Raw genomic sequence first — 22816 nt, forward strand, 5'->3', positions numbered from 1 at the left:
GACCTTCAGTGCCTCTTCAAAATAATATCAGATGTTTCATTTTTAACTTGCTTCTTCATTTGTTGGAGTTTTGAAACATTGGCCTCTTCTGAAATCTGCGTTTTTAACTTGAGTCATTTGATCCAGGGCGGGGCTGACTGTATCGATAATTGTTTTCTTCTGTTCTGAAAGTGCTTCTTTAACTACCTCAGTTAACTTATCCACAGAAGTTATCAGTAAAGAAATTTTTCTACTTATCTCTGATAATTTTCGTCCCTCTCTTTCTTCTAGGCAAACCACAGATGTAGATTGTGTTGCCGGAGTCCCTTCATCGTCGTTTTTTCTTCCTTTTGGCGGCATGATTCGTCCCCCGTTCCGGAAATACAGATAACAAATAAAAAAGAACCCGGAACGGGAACAAAATATCGTAAAATTATAAAATGACTTCACACGCTCGCTTAGTTTTTCTTAAATTTTAATATAAAAGTCACAAACTAGTTTCGCCGTGAATGGCTCATCAGTGTGTCTAAATATATAACAATAAGAGAAAGGGAATTAATTCAATAGAAATGACGTTGACGTCAAGGAAACAAGGCACTAACATACAGCACTCTACACAAATATTTCGCACACATTAGGTATAAAAGCAATCAAATACTGGCTACATACATACCCAGATTTAATTCACAAACGGTTCACAAAAGAGTTTATCCTTGAAGCAATTAAAACTATACTTGAAAACAATAACTTTATATTTAATGATATTTTTTACAATCAAATTAAGGGTACGGCTATGGGCACAAAGTTTGCACCAACATTTGCTACTTTAGTTTTAGCATTTTTAGAAGAAAATTTATATACCAAATTAGAACAGACATATGACTTAGAATTTGCACATTATATACGAGAAAACTGGAAAAGATACCTTGATGATTGCTTCATATTCTGGAATAAAACAAAGGAGGAACTTAAACGATTTCATGGAATTTTAAATGATCTTCATGAAGATATTTGTTTTACAATAGACTCAAGTAACCAAACATTACCATTTCTTGACATATTGGTCATCAAAAACGACACTGACATTAGTACAGATATATATTTCAAAGAAACTGATACTAAACAATACCTTAACTTTCATTCATGCCACCCAAAGCACACAAAAAGAAGCATCCCTTATAACTTGGCAAGACGCATTTGTACCATCGTATCAGATTCCAAACTTAAGGCTCGAAGACTTAAAGAACTATATGTTTCATTAATGAAACGAAATTACCCAAAGAGTACAATAAAAAAAGGAATTGAACTAGCTAACAGCTTACCAAGAGAAACTCTCCTCAGACCAGTTGAAAAAGATCTAAACGAAATCATACCCTATGTATCTACATTCAACCCAAATAATAAAGAGATGTTTAACGTTCTCAAAAACAATATATCAATTTTAGAGACTGACTCAATTATGAACGAATTATTAAGAGCCAATACTATCATTAGGAGCAAAAGACAGCCACCAAATTTGAAAAAACTATTAACTACAGCAAAATTTTCTGAATTAAATATACAAAGGAAGAACAGGGTTTACAAGTGCAATAGACCTAACTGTAACCTATGTAAACAAATAGAAGAATCTAATTCATTTAACTTTAATGGGAAAATATTTTATGTGAATGAAAATATGTCCTGTGATGTGAAAAATGTAATTTATGTTATGACGTGTAATGGCTGCCATGAATATTACATAGGTCAAACCGGAGACAAATTAAGAACTAGAAGAACAATTCATTCTCAACAAATTAGAGACCCGTCGGTAAGACAATTACCTGTCAGTAGCCATATAGACTTTTGCTGTACAACAGAGCCAAAATTTACAATATTCCCATTTTATAAAATGAAAACTAACAGTTTATCAGCTAGATTAACAAAAGAAAAATACTTTATTGACTGTTTTAAACCGAAATTAAACATGCGGAACATTTCACATGATACGGATTGATAAATAACATTATAACGTTATTAACTCCCCTGTTTGACGTCGAAATTACGTCCCTTGTTTCCTTGACGTCAACGTCATTTCTATTGAATTAATTCCCTTTCTCTTATTGTTATATATTTAGACACACTGATGAGCCATTCACGGCGAAACTAGTTTGTGACTTTTATATTAAAATTTAAGAAAAACTAAGCGAGCGTGTGAAGTCATTTTATAATTTTACGATATTTTGTTCCCGTTCCGGGTTCTTTTTTATTTGTTATATATATATATATATATATATATAGTTGTATTTAAAATGAAGTTGCACGCTTGGTATAAAGTATAAATGATCGTAATACAAGCCTAGCCTTTAAGGACGATAGACATTCTTCTATTATCTTATTTTGATTCATTCGGTTTATTTCAATCATCTACTTGTAGCTTTTACTATACCTGTATACATTTTTTCAGACTTTAGACGTGTCGAAAAAGGAAGATATTGATTTGATAAAGTTTTGCATGAAATGAAATCGAGATAGAAATGTTGACAATAGATGTACAGGTATATAAACTATCATGTGTTGGTTCATTCGGTTATTTTATTTTCTAAATATAAATGATCTAGCAAACGCGGATTTATTTGATCGTTTAAGGAACAAAATATAGCTGTATGGCTGTTAGAAAGATGTTTCCTTTACACTGCATTACGTCCTAGTTTTTACACCAAACAATGGTGCTAAATTTTATGAAGATCATATTAAATGTATGAATGATACTTAGGCTAACTGGTTTATTGTTGAAAATTAAAAAAGAATTTTGACTCGAAGAACATCTCATGAAAGATAATTGATCCTTTACTTTTGAATTGACGAAATTCAGACATAGGTTTTATCTAGTAAACATTCTGAGCAATGGATGTATAGAAAGACATAGATATAAACTCTTCATAAATGATGCAATATTGCAGCAAACAATGTGTTGCATCCTCTCACAAACAGTGTCAGAAAATCTGAACTTGAAATGGCAGGAACTCTGTAATTTCTCTTTGGAACTTAAGGTATTAGGTCACTAATAGTAATGTTTACAAAAATGCCTTTGCTTGGTATATTCTGAAAGGTAACCGTGTTTTGCACTATTTTGCAATTTTTAAACAACTTTTACCGTGCCGTTTTTTATAAATTTTGTATAACTTATGGTATCTCCTCAAGCTCAAGTAGAGACAAATTTCAAAGTGATAGGCACTACCCAAAACGTTTGCAGAGAACTCATTTTACCATTAATTTTAATAAAAGAAACATCAAACTATTGGTAAACAATTATAAAACACAAAATAAAAATGTCAATATCATTTTTTCTATGGTGCCTCAAGTAAACGGATTTAATGAAACTGAATTCATACTTCAACATTGAAAAAATAAGGTCGAATGCTGTGTTTCTGTTTTGAATTTTGCTTACTCCATTTAAAAATAACCTTAGGGCAGACGTAAAACCTACCTACATTTCTTCCACAATATATAATCTAAGTGTGAAAGCAAAATAGAGAACTTTCACCTCGTGTAACTCAATATTTTTAAAGATGTGTAACTCTACCCCTTCTGTTTAAGTAGTACATTCACTTTGAACACCAAGAAGTCGCTTATAAGATTCTTTTTTTTATCATTTTTGTACAAGAAATCAATAATAAGTCTTGAAAGAAGTAAAAACATACTAGAAAAAAAGGAAATTAAGGGAAAAAAATTTGGTCCCAGTAGGGCTTGAACCTACGCCCCCCCCCCCCCCCATCCCCCACTAAGAATTGCAGTAAAAGTAGGGTTATGGTAAGAATTGAATACTCTTCAAAAAGGAGGTTTTTTTTATTAGTGATCTAATACCTTAAACCATTTCTTTGGCATTTAAATAACACCGACTCTCATGTCAATCTTTATTTCATATAACTAGTTAAATCCTTCGATAGTTTAGCATATTTAGTGATACAGTATATATGTTGCCAATTATTAAGTTAAATCAACATCCTCTGACAAAGCTTCCATGAAAATTGCTGTGATTATAGCTCGAAGAATAAAATGCACATAGTTGTCTAAGTATTTTCTCAAGACAAGCAACATTTAATTAAGAAATAAATCTTTTAATTGAACATCGTCATAATTTTCGCATGTCTTTCTTAATTCTCGTGATGATTATCGCATTGTCGCGTGTTAGTGTGACGAGAATTAAAGTAGCACGACCAGGTTTCCGTAGTTTCCCTAAAGTACCTAAATGATTTAATTTTACAAGAACAATCGAAATATATTTGAAATTTTCATATGATTTAATTTTATTTTCAATTACGTTTTGTTTAACTAAATATATTTTAACGCACGACTACGATATATACGAATAAATAAATAAATGTAGTTATGTAGTTACGTGAATATACTTGGCGAGGTCAACATACTACCGTTGAGCACAGACTTTACTTAAGTTTAAACTTAAATGTCTTGGAGCGAACTCTTTATTGTGTCAGCGAAAGATCAAAATATCTATAACCGAGTAAACACCAAATGGGAAAGATATTTATTCTTACATGGAAAACAGACATAGTATCTTTTCAATATGTGTGAAATTACCAGATACATGTTCCTCTAATATTTCAACAACATACTTGAAAACATGTTATTAAATATGCTATTCATTTTGTCCTTTAAACATTTCTATTTTCGTTTCATTTCTACGAAAATGCGTTTACATAATTACCAAATACTGAAGTAAGTTAATATTTCTATTTTTAAATTATTTGTATTTAACAAAAGAACTGGTTTCGTAAAGTATTGTATCAAGGTCGGTTAAACGTCAGAGCCTCTTTTTAGTTGTAAAACGTCCTCCAGTTTACTATACAGGTAGATATGCAGATATTTTGATCATACTGCGCTGAAGGACTGAATGTTTTTCATATAAAAGACAGATGATTATTATTGCTTCTGCAGTACAATAATGACATCATCATTAATAACGAACTTTTCACGGCGAAATTAATAGACTATTTATTCAGGTACGCAAGTGTAAATATGGATTGATTTTGTGTGGTACGATTTTTTCACTTTTATGTCATTTAGTTGAAATTTGATCTTGGCTTTGCGCTTGTCAGAGACAGCATAACGTTGCCTATTCAAATTACAAAAAAAAAATCATTTTTATTTTGGGTGGTTTTGCCCATTGGCTCATTATCTTTACAGTTCAATCCTTGAAAAATCTTGAAACTCAAATGTATATTCTTGAATCTTGTCTGAATAGTTGTGAGGCTGAAATCAACGCCATCATATGGAGTAAAACTAAGTCGCGATGTCAGATCGTAAAAACACAAACAAATCCGTATTGATTATTAATTTTGTATTCTGACTGGTACTCCAGCTTAATCAACAGTTTACAAGAGAAACGAAACTTCAAATGCATGGAAACAAATTGTTTCCATTAATATAATTCTTATATTAAAGAGGTGTATAGCAGATATGTTTCTTCTGAATGTCGAAAAGGCAATGGAACAATTATAAAAGGACGATATATTTTTCTTAAAAGATGTACATCTTTGCTTTACTAAAACAATACAATTTTAAGTGCTATAATACAGAGAATACTATTTTAAATAAATTTTTATGCAGAACTTGAATTCGTCGTTTGATGCTATATAAATTTTAAAAAAAATCTTAGAAGCACTTGAAGACCGACTGAGCACAGGTCTCGGTCATGAACAAGTTTAAATAAAACCTTTCTATTTATGATCAATAATAATATAATAATAATAATAATAATAATAAACTAGCATCTTGTCGCATTATCTGATTGTACAATGTAACTACCTATATGTTTCTGGTAATATAATTCCTGACAAGATCATTCGGGTTTCAGTAAGACTTCTATCACTTTTTCTTGCTTGGAACATTTTTTTGAGGTGTTGATACAGACTGTGTAGGTTAACTGAGTAAGGAAACAAAGGAAGCTAAATGATTTAAAACATGTTGCAAAGATTCATGTAAAATTTAAAAGTGATCGTCCCGCTAGCGAAATTTCGTCAGGAATTTTATATGTAACAGTAGTTCGGATCCTGATTATAATGTTGATTATAATGCCAAACATGTACGTTTCAAGTAGTTGCTTTTTTGAAGAATTGTCGCATTAACAAAATGCTGCTATCTATACTTCTAGTCAGTATTTCGTTACAAACACCAGATAGAGAAATAGTCGTAAAGCAACAGATGTATTTTAATGAATAAAGCATGTTGATTATTTTTCTCCAGAATTCCCCTATTCAATTAATGCTGATTTGGTATTCCATCAATTTTAAAGGGACTAAACATCACAAGTTTTAGGAGAAATATAATTTGTGAAAGAGAGAAGTGGGACAAACTTAATGACAAAAGATTTTTGCAAGATATTCTTATAAATAACCAAATATGTTGTGCAGAAGGTAGTAACCAGTTGCAACGCTTTTATGCAGAAAAAATACTTTCTTGCTGTATTTTTAATTTTTTACTTTTATTTTCAACATTTTTATCATTTTTCATTCAGTGCTATTTATACATTTTATACCATCTTTTTTTGGAAATGAACAAATTGAAAAAGAATTTAGGGTAAGTAGCTTTAAAAGCAACACAAAGCTACTTAATTAATATGTCTGAAACAAATATTATTTCACAACAAAGGCTAGCGCATTAAAAAAACTGGATTTAGATAAACTAAGAATGAAAATTAACACTGAAAAAGGTAATTGTTTAAAAATTTACAGGAAATAAACACATAAAATTTCGGCCTCCCTTGGAGAAGGTAAGATTTGCATAATCATTTTTTGGGATTGATGGTAGAATGCATGATTTCTGGTCAATAGCTGCAGAATCATTCAGCCATTTTATTAAAAGAAATACACACTTTGAGACAATTAAAGATCCAAAATGCTTTAAATTGTTTGCCATTAAACATGCAGTAGTTGTCAAAGTACAAAATATGCATTTCTATATGGTTAAATGCAGTTAATTTCACTTAACCGTGAACCAGTAAACTCTAATTAAATTGTTTTAATGTCTTGTTGTACTTGCTCAATGTTTATGAACACAAAACATTTTTGTTACCTTTTGCTTTCAGAATTTTTTAAAGCATGTATTTGTAATTTATTGGATTATTTTATAACTCAAAAATTCTGCTTCTCCCATACGTCGATAACTATTCAAAAGTGATATGAACCAAAAAAAAAAAATGAAGGAATTATTACAACAAACCACGTTTTATAAAAGCGATCAGTCAAACACCACAAATTTGGTTTCCAAAAATTTCGTTAAAAATTGTGTATTGACTGTAAATATATTTTCTTATGACCATCAAACTTTGAACTTACATATTAACCGAATCTCTCTTTTTGAAACGTAGTCGTGAAATAAAGCACTTATTTATATGATAATAGCGGTGAATATCCCAAGTCTACAGACCTGTCCAAAGTGGAACTGCTCAATGTGTGCAATAATTCTATAAATAATAACTTTGAAATTATTATAGCTGCTGCGCAGCAAACACGTAACTCAGCAAGATTAAGTAAAAAATTAAACGTTTCATTAAGCTCAGTAGAGTTAACAATATAATAAAGCTTCAGGCGACTTCTTTCCTTTTCCACTTGATAATATTTCAGAATACGTGGTATGTAACAAACATACTCTTGAAGTATTTATTTCAAATGTTCTGCTTGACTGCACCAAGGGGCAGTCAGAGCTAAAATAATAGTAATAATAATAATAAAGAAAACATTCCAATTTTGAAACGATTTCTTTCTATGTATGGTTTGATGAATGTTCGTCAAACTTGATAAGAAACATCCTGGTGTAGAGTCTTTTAAATTTATTCAAGTAGTTCCTCTTGACTGCACTTGTAAAATGATTTTGCTTGACTGCGCTGAAAGCTAAACAGTGCAAAACCTTCAAACAAACGACGTCTCATGAATTGCATATTAGATCAACAACAAAATCGGTTAGCATCTTCTTTGCAAAGTTTGTTTAACACCTTACTACTCTAAAGGGCCACCAGATCTAAAAACCAGAATTCCTACTATTTTTGATAATCCCATTCAGCCGTGATAAAGAGGAATCCATAGCTAAACTTTACATTGATATAATTTTCATCTCATAAGATAGTAGGTAAGGGTAGATTTCACGGAAGTACAGAGCATTAAAAACGCAGCCCCACAGCCACGCATTTGGAAAGTAGGCTCACAACAAAAAGAATCTGTAACGGAAAAACATTATAGACAGGTTGTTTCAAACATCCAACAAGTACATTTTAACTTGAAAGCACTTGACCCGAATCTTTATTACAATCAAGATCAAATATTTAATTTAAATATTAGAGAGTTATTTGTATATCTGTCCGGTTTTGTCGTCTATTTTGTAATGTACCTATTTTGTTCATTGGCTGATCGTGCAAACTATTTTTAACATTATGTAGTTACATGACTCAGTACACATGTATCAAAAGATAACCTAAGAGAAGTGCAGAACATTTTTTTCTACAACAAATGGTCTCCAATACAACAAGTTATATGCCACAGCGGCATATATGCCCCTCCAAACATTATTTTTGGCACGGGTAGTACCCTAGCTTGAAACTCGATCTTTTTTAAGCCAGCTTGTTCCTTTTCTCAAATGAAAAAAAAAAAATGTAAATCCCGGGCGAGGTTTCAAAACCACAACTGTAAGACGATCTGAAGTAAGTAACCTCAACCATTCGGCCACATAGTTCTCTCAAATGCAACCATAAATTTGATATGTCAGATCTCATCGACAACGTTGATACTTATTGTTGAATATACGTGAAAGCAGCAGGTTAGGAAACATTTATTAAATATTATGAGTTATCATATTTTATTACATGACTGTATTCTATTGTTTCTCTGACTGGCTGAAAACGGTTCGAAAAGAAATGAGTACATATCATATCAACTTATTTTGGGTTATAAATAGTACGAAAATAAAAATAGATCGAAGTAGGAGCTTGGAAAACTAATATCAACCTGATTTTGTCTAAATTTATTCCTTATTTTCTTTATTAAAGTTACAATTGTAATAACAAGACTGGCTTTACATTTATTCATGTAATAAAACAATTATTGACTAGTTCATAGGTTGATATCGAGATTTATAAACCCTCAAAAAGTATTATGCCTTCGGCTCGGTGAATATAACTCTTTTCGGGTTGATAAATCCTGATATCAACCTATGAAAAAGTCGATAATTGTATATTGTTCAATGTTTTAGCTATTACTTTGTTTTATATATACCTTTTATATACACATAAGGTTAAGACAAAAATACGCTGAAATATTTTCATTTTCACATACAGATTAACAGCAATACTCTTTAGTTCAATTATACGCCTTTATCCAGTATGCACTTATTTACTGCATTAAATATATTTGAGGTTTTTTGTTTGTATTAAGAGCACTGCCAAAATGATAATTAAAATATTGTGTGTCATATTATTGACGATGATTTTATCGTTAATTTATAAAAAAGTTCGTGCGTTCAATTAAAATCAAAGCAATAACACCGCAGCCCGATCTTTTTGTCGCCGATCTCTCATTGTATTATTTTAAAAGGTGCATACAATGAATGAATGGTCTAATCTTTTTTTAACATACCAGACCTTTTAAACATAATTTTTTCTTTTACAAAACTAAAAAGGCTCTGAAAAAGCATGTTGATAGATCATATCTGGGGAAGTTATAGATTAATAATTTGAATAATGAATATCGTGGTATACATAAATCTTTCAGATTGTCTGTTGCACAGTGATCTGATGGTTATTGTTTGCAATGAAGAAAGATATTTGGGGCCAATTAGTTTATATGAAAGCACAATATGGCTGAAAAGATAGATGTCGAAAGTCCTATGACTGTAGAAAAATCCAATACCAGCAGTGACATTCTGAACGAAACAAAATATTGCGACCCATGCAATCTGTCAGAAAGAGAAAGTGCTGCATTAAAGTATTGCAATGATTGCGAAGAGAAGCTATGTGATGACTGTGCTAAAAGTCATTCAAAACGGAAGGCGACATCGTCCCATGAATTAATTTTAATAGAAGATATGATGAAGAATGCAGAAGGTGATTTGCTTTGTACTCCTTGTGCGGACATTGATAAGGTGTCGAAAGCTAATACACTATGTGAGGAATGTGATGAATATCTTTGTATAGAATGCACACGTTCTCACAAAAAAGAAAGGCAACTCGATTACATGAACCAATTGACGTAGAATACTTGAAATGTCAGTCACGACAGTACGATGAAATGATTCCTTTATGCCAGCCATGCGAATACAATAAAAGCGCCACTCGTGCGGCCAATTACTGCAAAGAATGTGATGAATACCTTTGTGGATCCTGTACAAAAAAGCACTTGAGTAGAAAAGCTACGAAGTCACATAACCCTGTTCCTGTCTCTTTGCTGCAAAATGAACAGGAGGGTCAAGTCAAACCAGATAAAATTTGTGATCCATGCGTTAGTGTTAATAGATACAAAACAGCTGCGTGGTTTTGTCAAGAGTGTGAGGAACTGCTTTGCGCTGACTGTACAACTATACACAGGACCAGAAAAATAACAAAATCCCACTCTCTTAAAAGTGCAGAATGTGTTGAATACGTGACAATAGACTGTGACATTTGTGATAACAAAAGTCTTCAAGCTGTTAAGTTTTGTAAAACTTGTGAAGAGGCACTATGTGAACTTTGTGCTAAAAAGCACAGTTCCCAGAAAATTACAAAACATCACAGACTTGAATCAATTAAAGGCATGATTTTAAAGCAGCTAATTCCATGTGATCCGTGTCAAGACAACCAAGAAGTTAAATATGCGAAAACATACTGCAAACAGTGTGAATAAAATTTATGCGTGTCTTGCACCAGTTATCACAAAGGACAAAAACTTACAAGACAGCACGAACTTTCAACCCCAAAGGAACCTAAGTACAAAGTGAAATAGAGAAGAAAGCCAAAGTGCACTGTTTAGAGTGTGAAGAGGACTTATGTAATGACTGCGAACAAAGGCATAGAAAACAAAAATTTACAAAATCCCATAAACTTGTTTCATTAAACGAGGCCACTAAACGCGATGTAAAATGCTGTGATCAATGTGAAACAGGAGAAAGGGCTTTCAAATACTGTGTCGAATGTCAAGAATACGTATGTTTTGAATGTAGCAAAGAACACGGACGTTCTAAACTGTTCAAAAACCCCAAGTTGATTGAGATCAACAAACCGGACTGTAATTCTTGTAACACACGTGGAGCTGCTGAATCGTATTGTAAAGAATGTGAAGAATTTTATTGTAAAGATTGCTCTAGGCAACACCAGTCTTTGAAAGCAACACGAACGCATCAACTCGTGTCTGCAGAAGAAGGCTTTAAAGACGGTAGCATAAGAGCAGGTGTTAATGACGACAACACGAATTTAAGGTATGATCATCATAACCATATATGATTATGCATCGAAATATGTGTAATCTGCCTAGCAAATCGATCAGATTATGTCATGCGATATTAGTGAGAGTATCTATTTCAGGAGAAAGGAATCTTCATTTTTTCTATGCTTTTGCTTGAAGTGAAATGCTTCGGAACATATGAAATAGCTAAGGTACTTGAAATTTCATAACTTCATTTATGCGGTAAAAAAAAGACTTAAGTTTAAAGCCAAGTGCAAATACAAGAGCTTTACAGTGTGTATAAATGTCTCTTGCTGCAACGTCAGTCGTTTAATAACTTGAACCTTCATGTCCGCACTGTAGTAGATCTTGTAAACGCATATAATACTTTGCTATATATAGATGATGCTTTACATTGGTTTGAATGTTCCTTATGCTAAAGCGATAAATACAATTTCTATTCTCTCTAACGTAAATGTTACCGGTAGATATTATTTAGATTTAAATATTAAAGTTTGCACGTACGTACACATCGCACTGTGTTGTAATTCGCATTCAATTTACACAAATAACGACGAAAAAATGTTCATATTTCACAGTGTCATATTGTACATGTAATTCACAAAATCACGTGCTATATATGTTCAATAGTGGTAGATCAATTATACTATAGTTGTATATGAGTCTGACGTAGCCATACATGATCGAAAATGTGACAATATATATCACTTAGATCAATTATGTCTCAAAAAGAAGCCCTTTCATTCATTGTCATAATTATGTCATATACAGTCATGGTTATCATCTGAAATTTAGCCATTTTATTGTTTACATGATACATATTATTATTTTGAGTTTAATTCCTTGTTTTTCCTTTTCTTTAAGCGGACAGCTTACTGGAAATAAAAGGGATGCTGCCGAAAATGAAGATTAGGTGAGATATAAATGAAATTTATTGTAGTTTTCAAGAAAACCGGATATTTCCATCTGCATCTCTAACCAGTTGTAGATTATTTTCTTGCATACCGTTATTACAAATCATAGACTAAATAAAGCAATACGAAGTATATTCTTTGAAGTACTCTTTCGTATTGTAGCGTATATAAACAGTTCCGGCTTAGTTTTGTCATTTGCTGTTTTCAATTAAGAAATATACTATATGGAATGAAGAGCAACTATCAAGGTATTTGATTTTTCTCGCATTTTACATACAAATATAAAATCAGTGCATGAATCATTAGTTGTCATTGACTGCACGAGAATCATCTGGCATAGGAGTTGCCAGATGAGTTTTGCCGGCATTGGTAAAATATCCGGAAATGCCAGTCCGGTGTGCTAGATGTATGGATCTAGCTGTTTCTGTTTTCAGTTCTTTTCATACGAATGGCTTATTTGCTCGCCTTCTTGGTTCTTCCTAGTTATTTGTGTAATCTTTTCAACATCTGTTCATAGACATGATAATGATTACTTGGGCGTGTCTAAAGAAACAAATCGATCAACAATACATATGTTATAATTACTTTTGTGTGTCCTTTTTCGTTCATGTGTCTCTTATTATTCTCTGAAATGACAAATTATGCTGGTTGTTTGAATAACAAAAGTTCTTACACGTGCGTGTCAAGGCACACTTTCTTGATAAGCGTCATATAGAATACACATATCATAAGACAAGACGACGCATGCAAAAAGTTGCAGTTCTGGTGATTTGACTTCCGGGACATTCCAGATAGATTAGAAATATCATAGTTGTAATAGGTTCGTAGAAGCAAACTAAATTGTAGTCTGAAGATATCTTAAAGAGGAATAATGCGCATTCCACTAGTAAAAATACAGCTGAAATAGATATATGTGTAAATATAGCTTTTAACCCAATATACCAAACTCTTCCTGTTACCAGAAATAATAACTTTCCAAATATGACTCTTCTTATTTTGACGCATCATAAGAGAGATCACTGCGTAGAAAATTGAAGAAAAGAACTATTATTTTAATAGTCAGATTTCTTTATTTCTAAAGCATCAACGTCATATGCTTATACGCAATTATCGTTAATTTGACACATTTAATAGCAACCAAAAATTGCTTTTATAAAACATTCACCTATGTGCAGTAAGATGCGCATAATGCTTTATAGTATTAGACCCATAAAAGTAATGTTTGAAAAATGGCATCCGCTTGGTATAGTCTTAAATTTGACATTGTTTTGCACTGTGTGGCATTTTTCAAACAACTTTCACTGTGCCGGATTTTTTTTATATAAATTTTGTGTAATTTATGATATTTCCTCAAGCTCAAGTAGAGACAATCACTGTCCTAAACGTTTGCAGAGAATTCATAACACCATTATTTTTGATAAAAAAGTCAAACTATTGGTAAACAATTCCAAAACACAAAATAAAGCTGTGAGTATTTTTTCTAGGTTGCCTCAAGTAAAAGGATTTAATGAAACAGAATTCTAACTTCAACATTGAAAAATTAAGGCCGATTCCTGTTGGAATGTTGGACCTATGCCCTATTGAAAAAAACAAAAAAAACTCAAGATAGGTAGAAACTGAATACTCTTCAAACTGTGGTACACTATTACGGGGCTAATACCTTATTCATTATATTGTTTTATTTAAAGAATCGGCCAGGAAAACCAAGAGCATCGAAAACCCTCGCTGACTCTATAACATTGTCATGGGATCCACCATCAATATCTGGAGATGACTATTACCAAATAAGCTTCAAAGAATTAGATCATGATAAAAAGTGGAGATTTTATCAAGGCGAGTTCAGATCGTCAACCGCTGTTCTCAACGCTTTAAAGTCGAATACCACCTTTATTTTCCGCATTCGTGTAGTATATGAAGATGGGGAAGGACCATACAGCAAAGAGAGTGACAAAATATTTACATCGGATTCTCCAGCAACGCGAATCGTCAAATTTGCTTTGCAAAAAGCAGCAGGAAATCCATCACCATCAAAATATGCTCTTCCAATGACAGAAATAAGGCCTGCAAGAAATGAAAAAGACAAGACCAGGAAGTTCGAGTTTGGTATGCTTATTATATACAGAAACTTTAGCGCAATTAACTTTCAAATGATTGCTAACTTATAGAGATAATTAACAGAAAGAAAAACATTTAAAAAAATTAGCTAATAGATTTATTGTGTTATTGTATCGGTTCATTGAAACGTGGCGATCAGTGTGGTAAAACGACTAACACGTCTACCAGATTCCATATTTTTCTAATGTAGTATTAAATATTCCTACGTTGATAAAAAGAAAATATAACCATTTAAAGCGTGAAGTTGAAGTTATGAATACAATTTTAAATAATGATTGCTAAAATAGAAGGGAACCTTTTGCCACATGATATATTTCATTACATTATAAATATTTATTGTTATAGGATAAGGTAGCTTTAACTATGATAATTATCATCGAGAAAATCATAATTAAATGTATTTAAGTTAGCTAACATAAAAGCACTGTGATAGGTAGAAACGTCAGCTTTTAAGTGGAATACATATACATATTTTTCCTTATTGTACATTATAATGTACTATTTTTACGTTAATGCATTAATGTTAGTGATCGTTTATTCTTTTCAAATATATATAAATATGAAACTTGCGCATAGACACGCTAAAACGTGCTTGTTACACAGTGTTAAATAACTAAATTACTTTTTACCCATAAGACTCCATATTTAAATATGTAACAAAACTTGCGCTGAGAACGGTTTTGATGGATATTGCACTTTTCATTTTCCTTTCATGAGCATAAAAAGCATTAATATTTTTCATCTTTTTATCTACTTCAACTCTGGTTGTTATTACTCTGGATCCTTTGGCACATTGAATCGATTAAATATTCTTGTATAAAAACGTTCAGTTTATACCGTTGCTAAGAGACCTTAGGGGTTTTGCACTTAATTTTCTTTTCATGTTATGCTCTTAACGATCTTCTTAAAGAAATAGTTTTGAAATTTAACAACATGCTGTCATTAAGTCACTTGCACTTTTCTTTATTTCTTCATTCCAGGGCAACAGCCACTGGTCGAGGGCAAATCTAGAACAATTATTCTCGTAGGAGCTACAGGCACTGGGAAAAGTACACTAGTTGATGGAATCGTAAACTATGTCCTTGGAGTGAACTGCGACGATACATTTCGATTTACAGCTATTGACTTGGAAGAGGAAGAAAAATGCTTAGCAAATAATCAAGTGAGTTTATCATGCTTTAAAGTATAACAGGGTCTAATACCATTCAAGCCTTCTTTAGACATGTACAAATACTGGGGAAAGAAGCAAATCTTCGCGCTGTTTTAAACAGCTGAAAAATAGAAATCAGAGTATTATTATTCAAACTGCAAAGAAGAACTTTTTCACAGATATTCAAAATAGTTTTGAATACCCTTAAAAGTCTTGTGTCGCCTTGAAATAAAGCTTTAAAATTTTACTTGTAATAATACTAGCCTCAAGAGCAATAGTGAAGTTTATTTTAACAAAAGGTTGCCGAAATTTTCACATGTTTGTGTGACTGATGCTTCTAATCTTGTTCAGAAAGTTCCATAGCCAATTTCTTATTAAGCCATAGATACTCTTCATGTAAGCTTTCCTGTAAATTCTGTAAGATATTTTGATGCCTTAAGCGATAAATAATCAATGGTTTAGACGGTACACATCTTCCCTTTGGGACGGCACTTCTCTTACACCTGGGCGTCTTTCCTTTTATTTCACCTGTTTCTAATACAGTGAGCTGTTCCTGAAGTGTTCCTATCTTGAAAAAAGCTTTAAGAAAGCAAGTGGATAACTATCGTTTAAGATAATTAAAAAAATACATGAAAACAGAGAGAATACTACATTTCTCGCTTGCAATTTTGATAAAGCTTCTTTTACTAGCAATATTATTAAACATTATACAATGTGGACCTGTGAAAAAGTTTGTAAAGCCCTTTCCTTTTTACTAGACGACATTTACATCCGCAGGCAGATATTATCAAACGTTGCTAAATTATATATGTATGTTATTATTGTAAGGTTGTTATTGTTATTCAATGTCTTGTCATTCATATTCTAAAAGTCATTATTGTTATTCTATATTTCGTTCTTCTTATTGTATCTTTGATATTGTTATTCAATGTCGTGTCATTCATATTCTAAGTCTTATCATTGTTATTGTATATGTCGTTATTGTTATTGTATGCTCGATATTCTTATGGTAAAAGTCATTATTTTTATTCTATATTTCGTTATTTTTATTGTATCTTTGATATTATTATTCAATGTCATTCATATTCTTTAGAAGTAATACCATTGTTACTGTATGTGTCGTTATTCTTATTGTATGTTCGATATTCTTATGGTAAAAGTCATCATTGTTGTTCAATATCTGACGATTCTATTTACAAAACGTGTCATTCTTATTTTATGTTATGTGATTGTATAATTTATATAGTGTCGCTGTGCTATTTATATCGCGTGCGCTATTTATATCGCGGGAAATCCCACATACAGTAAGAATATCAAGCTTACGAAAACGATAATGAATATATCTTTTACAATAAGAATATCGAACATACAATTAGAAAAACGACATATAGAATAACAATGGTAACACTTAGAATATGAATGACACGACATTGAATAACAATAACAAACATACAATAATAATAACATACATATATAATTTAGCAACGTTTGACATGCCATATATAACTGCATTTAATAATACTTCACGCTATCTGGATGATATTCATAATATGGACAATCCTTTTTGGTCAGTTGGTGGGTACTATTTATCCGAGGGAGCTTCAGTTAATTAAAACCAACAGTTCGGATACTGATGGTTCATTTTTAAATTTACATCTCTCTATTTATGACAATATTACACATACAAAACTTTACGACAAGAGGGATGATTTTAATTTTAGTGTTGTAAATTTTCCCCAGTTAGATGGCGATGTACCCCAGGCTACATCTTATGGAGTATATACTTCTCAGTTAATTCTGTTTGCCACAGCGTGTAGTCATGTTAAGTATTTCAATGAACGAAATCAATATATTACAAGTAAACTTCTTCAGCAAGGCTACTAGTAATTTAAAGACACTTCTGCGAGAAGGTATTTCTAAACCCATTTTTATGGGGATGTGGTTTACAAACTTCGTAAGATCTTGGGTCATGGTAATTTTCCAAATGTACTTGGCAAAATTATAAAGCGTTTTATTAAAAGAGGTTACGCCCCAACTGTTTTGAGACATACCGCATGTTTAGTGTTCAACCCATTTACAGTTTGACACTAAGCTTCCCTCTTTGATTGTGTCTGACGGAAGAAGGGGGGGGGGGGGGGGGTGCGGACACTATGAAAGCAGTTTTTAAATCCTACCAGGACTGAACTGTTTTAATATCTGTCTTCTGGCCTGTTTCGTCGGCCCTTAATGGTGTTTCTCTTGTTGCTCTGTCTTCTGAAAAGGCATTGAGTACATACGTTTTTGGTATTAAGGTTTGCTTTTTATATATTTATACACGAGTAATTTTGTGTTTTACATGCTATGCCTTTTTGTTTCCATTACGTGTGTTAGAGATTCACCTGGAGAGGATTACTTTTATTTACAACGCCCCGTGTCTTTGGAACATGGTGGGGGTAAGAGTGAGGTTGCGTGCTCACCATAAACCGGTTTAAGCTCCCCAGTGGTGTTTTTGCCACTGACCGTTCCAGGGCGGTGCCCCACTGTGTTGCTTTGTTTGTTCGTTTTGTCCTCGTGTGTTGGCTTTGTGTGTACGCGCGCGCGCGTGTGTGTGTGTGTGTGTGTGTGTGTGTGTGTGTGTGTGTGTGTGTGTGCACGTCTGCGTGCTATGGGTTTCGTTTTGGGGAGGCTGCGATTTTGGTACGTGGCATTCCCTGTTTCCTGTTTGATATTTGTCTTTGTATGTTTTTCTTTCGTTTTCTTATATAGATAATACCAAGTAACATTTGTACCAAGTTTGATGCTTTTTCCACTAATGGCACGATTTTATGAAATCATGTCAACATAATATGGCTGCACTATCAATGCATGAGTCGTTAGTTGATATTAACAGCAAGAGCATCAGGAAGCCAGATAGATTATGCCGGTGTGGGTAAAGTTACATGAAACGCCAGACTGGCTTGCAAGAAATTGTTTTTCCATAATGATTGCATGTTAAATTGAGAAATACAAGTGACATAGCCTCGAAATGCAGTCTGATGATTGTTAACTTTGAAAATTCATAATGTGAGGAGCTCAGTCGAAGTATTTTCTTCATATCTAAAAACGCATGCATTTATTTCCTGCTTTCACTAATAATGACCCCAAATGAAATGAAGGTTACATTCTCTTTTTGTAGTATTCGTGAAACTGATGTGCATTGTTTGCTTGTTTCGGGTTTAACGCCGTTTTTCAACAGTATTTCAGTAATGTAACGGCGTGCAGTTAATCTAACCAGTGTTCCTGGACTCTGTACCAGTACAAACATGTTCTCCCCCAAGTAATTTTAACTGCCAAGTTGCCCGCATGTATAAAACAGAAAAGCACAATGTTCTCTATCAAGTCGTTACGGAGAGCATATAACGCTCCCGGGAATTGAACTCACGACCCCTTGATCCGTAGATCTTTTCATCATGAATGTGCATGATGTGGGTGCTGACTCATATCCGTTTATTTAGCATTTAAATAGTGTTGCATATTTTTGTGACCACCAAAATAAACGTGTTATTATTACGTACAAGTATTATACTATTCATTCTTTAGAAACATTGTGCATTCACCGGAACATTATATTTGGCTTATGCACACTTATTAGCCAGAAATGTATTTTACCCCGCTTTTGTGCAATACATGTATTGAAAACGTTTCAATTATGATGTATATTGAATTTTTGTTTTAGACTCTGAGTCAGACAGAATGGGTAACATGTTACACAATCAACCCGGAAAAGGGAAGCCGACTGAATTATCAGCTAAATATCATAGATACTCCCGGATTTGGAAATACACGTGGGTTAAAACGGGATGAAGCTATAGTGGAGCAAATACATCAGCTTCTGTCTGAAAAGCAGCCAAAAGGTGTCATGTTCATAGATGCAGTTTGATTTGTAATAAAAGCTCCAGATGCACGTCTTACCGCTGCTCGAATATTATATGTTCAGGTCAGTTATGTCGCTTTTCGGGAAAGATATTGAGAAAAATATATGTTCCTTTATAACTTTTGCTGATGGAGCATATTCCCCTGTTTTAGTCGCAATCAAAGAATCTGAACTGCCTTTTGGACATAGCTTTACTTTCAATAATTCTGGTCTTTTTGCAAATAATGCGGATATAAGTGCTGCAAGCTTGTCTCCAGTGTTTTGGGACATGGGATTAAAAAGTTTCCGTGCATTCTTTAATCATCTCGGGCAAGTTGAAACGAAAAGTCTCCAGCTGACCAAAGATGTTCTTGATGAGCGTTCCAGACTAGAAGCAACTACGAAAAATCTACGATCTCAGCTTGATGTTGCACTTTCAAGAGCTAGTTGCCTCAAGCAAGAAACTGCGATCATCAAAGATATCAAATCTGTAATAAAGGATAACAAAGTCGAAGTTGAAGACACACAACGAAAACAGAAAGAGAAAACGTATGCAGACATGCAGAAAAGGTATATAGAGGCTTTAGGGGAGTTATTAACACACGAACAAGTAATAGAAATGCTTGGGAAAGAATTAGTTGATTTATTAGACGACATAGAGAATATGATGGCTGTTCTCAACTCATGCAGCGGAAGACTAAAAGAAATTTCACTTAGGCCTTATACTTTAACAATGACAGAACATATTGATTTAATGATTGAAAACGAGAAATTTGAGAAAAAAGAAGGATTTTCACAAAGAATAAATGTATTGAACGAATTCCGCAAGAAGGCTAAGATATCTACTGAATTTGAGCAGTTTAAACGTGAGGCAAGCGCAACACTTGAATTCGTCGGCAAGAAGAGAAACCGCGACACAGAATCCCTTTTATCCAGGACCGATGCTTGGTTTAAGATAAGTGGTCATAAGGCTTGATGTACTGTATAACATAGCTACGTTACGTTACTAGGAACTCAAATATCAACTGTTTAAGTTATCATATGCTTCAAATGTGATCGTTTTATTGATCAATACAAGATATCTATGAGGCACTCATAGTAATAGTCTTGAAAACAAAGTGAAATGTTGTTTTTATACACAGATATGTTTGCATAAAACACGCATTTAGTCTTTAAAATTTGTCTCAAACGCGATAGCTATGATAGAATACGGAAGGAATGTTACATCAAATATCTTTTTACGATTCTAAAATTAATACTAAATACTCTATAAACGTTTCTTTCTGTTTTGAAAATAATGATAATTTTGACTCCGTAAAATATTGGAAGCATCCATTCAACTTGATACGTTATGCAATCTCGAGAAGATACTCAAGCTAAAGAGTAATTAACATCAATGTGTTGCACGCTCTGCTTGAAAAATACATAAGTGTTGTTTTTAACTAGAAAAAAGATCTAAACAAGTTTAATTTTATATATTTTTCTAGTGCTGAAATGTTGCGTTTGATTTTTTTCTCTTTTGTTTATTGCAAAAATGACGCTTTCATAGCTATCACTCTACTCTTTGTCTCTTAATATAATGTTTTTATTGTATTTGACACATTTGCTTAGATCTGTTGTCAGAAATCTAACAGTAAAGATATCAATTTTACAGCACTAAATACATTTCTTTTGCATTTATGAGTTTTATTCTATCTATATCAGTTTCCGACAAGAATTAAAATGCCAGATTTTGTTTAATGCTAAAGTTACTCATAAGTCTCTTTTATATTATCAAGTTCCTTCTTAATTTCCTAAAGATGCCTTGATTTCGTTTACATTTCCATTCAATGAAGCGTGCATCTTTATGTTCGTGTAGGTATTATACACATTTAAGTATTATTTCGGAAAAAACAGTCTTTACAATTAATTTTCTTTTACTTTCAAGAGTAGTTCAAATTGAATTGATCTTATCAGTGAAAATATCACTGATATATTCCAGTTTTTCCCTAATCATTTTACTAAATTAAATAGAGGATATTTGTTTCAAAGTATGATCTTTCTATCGAGGGAACATTAGGTGAAAAAGTAAGATCTCATTTTCACGAGTTTCACCTAGTTTTTATATGTAACACAAAGAACGACTTATTATCCAACTATTATTTATTTAGTAGCTCTGCACCAGTGGAAAATTCAAATATAATGTTACTGTGAAATTAATCTATATGCAATATTTCAATAAATAAATACGAATATATGATAAAATGTTATATACACGGATCTTTGCTCGTAGCCTCCTTATGAACTAAAACATTTTTTATGTTCTATGCTTATTTTGTATTTCGCTCACCATTAGCTTAATAATATGTTAATTTTTCCATAGCTTTAATTTTAGACAACAATTTTTTGTTCATAAGATAATTCATTTGGTGTGTTTCATAGTTTGTGAGATGCGTGAACTTCATTTGCATTCTAAATAAATGTTAACCAGTGCGACGTTTTTCAGTATGAAAAACACTATTCTTTTTAAGATTGTAATGACTTGCAAAATGCCTGCTTTTTACACGATGTAAATAATCACATTTCTTCTTTCAGATTATGGCGTTTGATACTTCAAAAGTCAGAAAAGAATCATTTTGGTAAAGATAAGACTAAATATTTATAAACGTCTATGCCTACCTTACCGCATGAATTGTAATTTGGTTGATTTTTTTAAGCAGACGTTACTTTACGTACTTATATGTGTAGGCGAATTTAAAAAAATAGCGATGTTTTTTTCATAATGTAGATGAGTAAACAATGTTTAGCATAAATAAAACATATAAGAAAAAAGATTCTGTAGAAGTAAGCCAAATAAAAACAAACCCGTTTTACTGAGCTTGTTCATGGGAGGTATGAATCATTCTGCTATTGAGTAAGGATCTCTGTTATATACATTCGAATGACAAGCTGAATTTAATGAAGTTGGATATAACTTATATTACAATTGCATTGATGATATCTGCAGCATGTCTTTCCTTTTATTGATTGGTATCAAACTTTCCCTTAAAACAACTTCCTCCTACATATATTTAAAATATTGTATTTGCATCAACGATTAAATTAATATAATTAATTTTATTTAAAATTTGAAAATATAATCAAAATTTTGGATACCTTCACTGTCACGTCATTTCCACTGTTTATTGTATACTAGATTATGTATAAAAGTGTTGTGAAGTGTAAAGTGTTTGTTTTATTATTGTGTTACCCCTACTCAAAGAGCCAGCCAATTTGGCAAATGAGACACCTACATACATTGGAGAGCATTACTTCCCGATTCCTACTTTAATGCCAGGCACCAGGCAGGTATGCGATCGGTAACCATTATTTAACTAGCTGGCGG

At 32.5% G+C, this 22816-nt stretch overlaps 1 pseudogene; it reads left to right on the top strand.

The window, feature by feature from the left end:
- Positions 1–9738: 9738 nt before the first annotated feature.
- LOC123539303 (uncharacterized) lies at positions 9739–20881 on the top strand (annotated as a pseudogene).
- Positions 20882–22816: the final 1935 nt, after the last annotated feature.

This window comes from Mercenaria mercenaria, chromosome 18, assembly GCF_021730395.1.
Source record: "Mercenaria mercenaria strain notata chromosome 18, MADL_Memer_1, whole genome shotgun sequence".
NCBI classification, from domain to species: domain Eukaryota; kingdom Metazoa; phylum Mollusca; class Bivalvia; order Venerida; family Veneridae; genus Mercenaria; species Mercenaria mercenaria.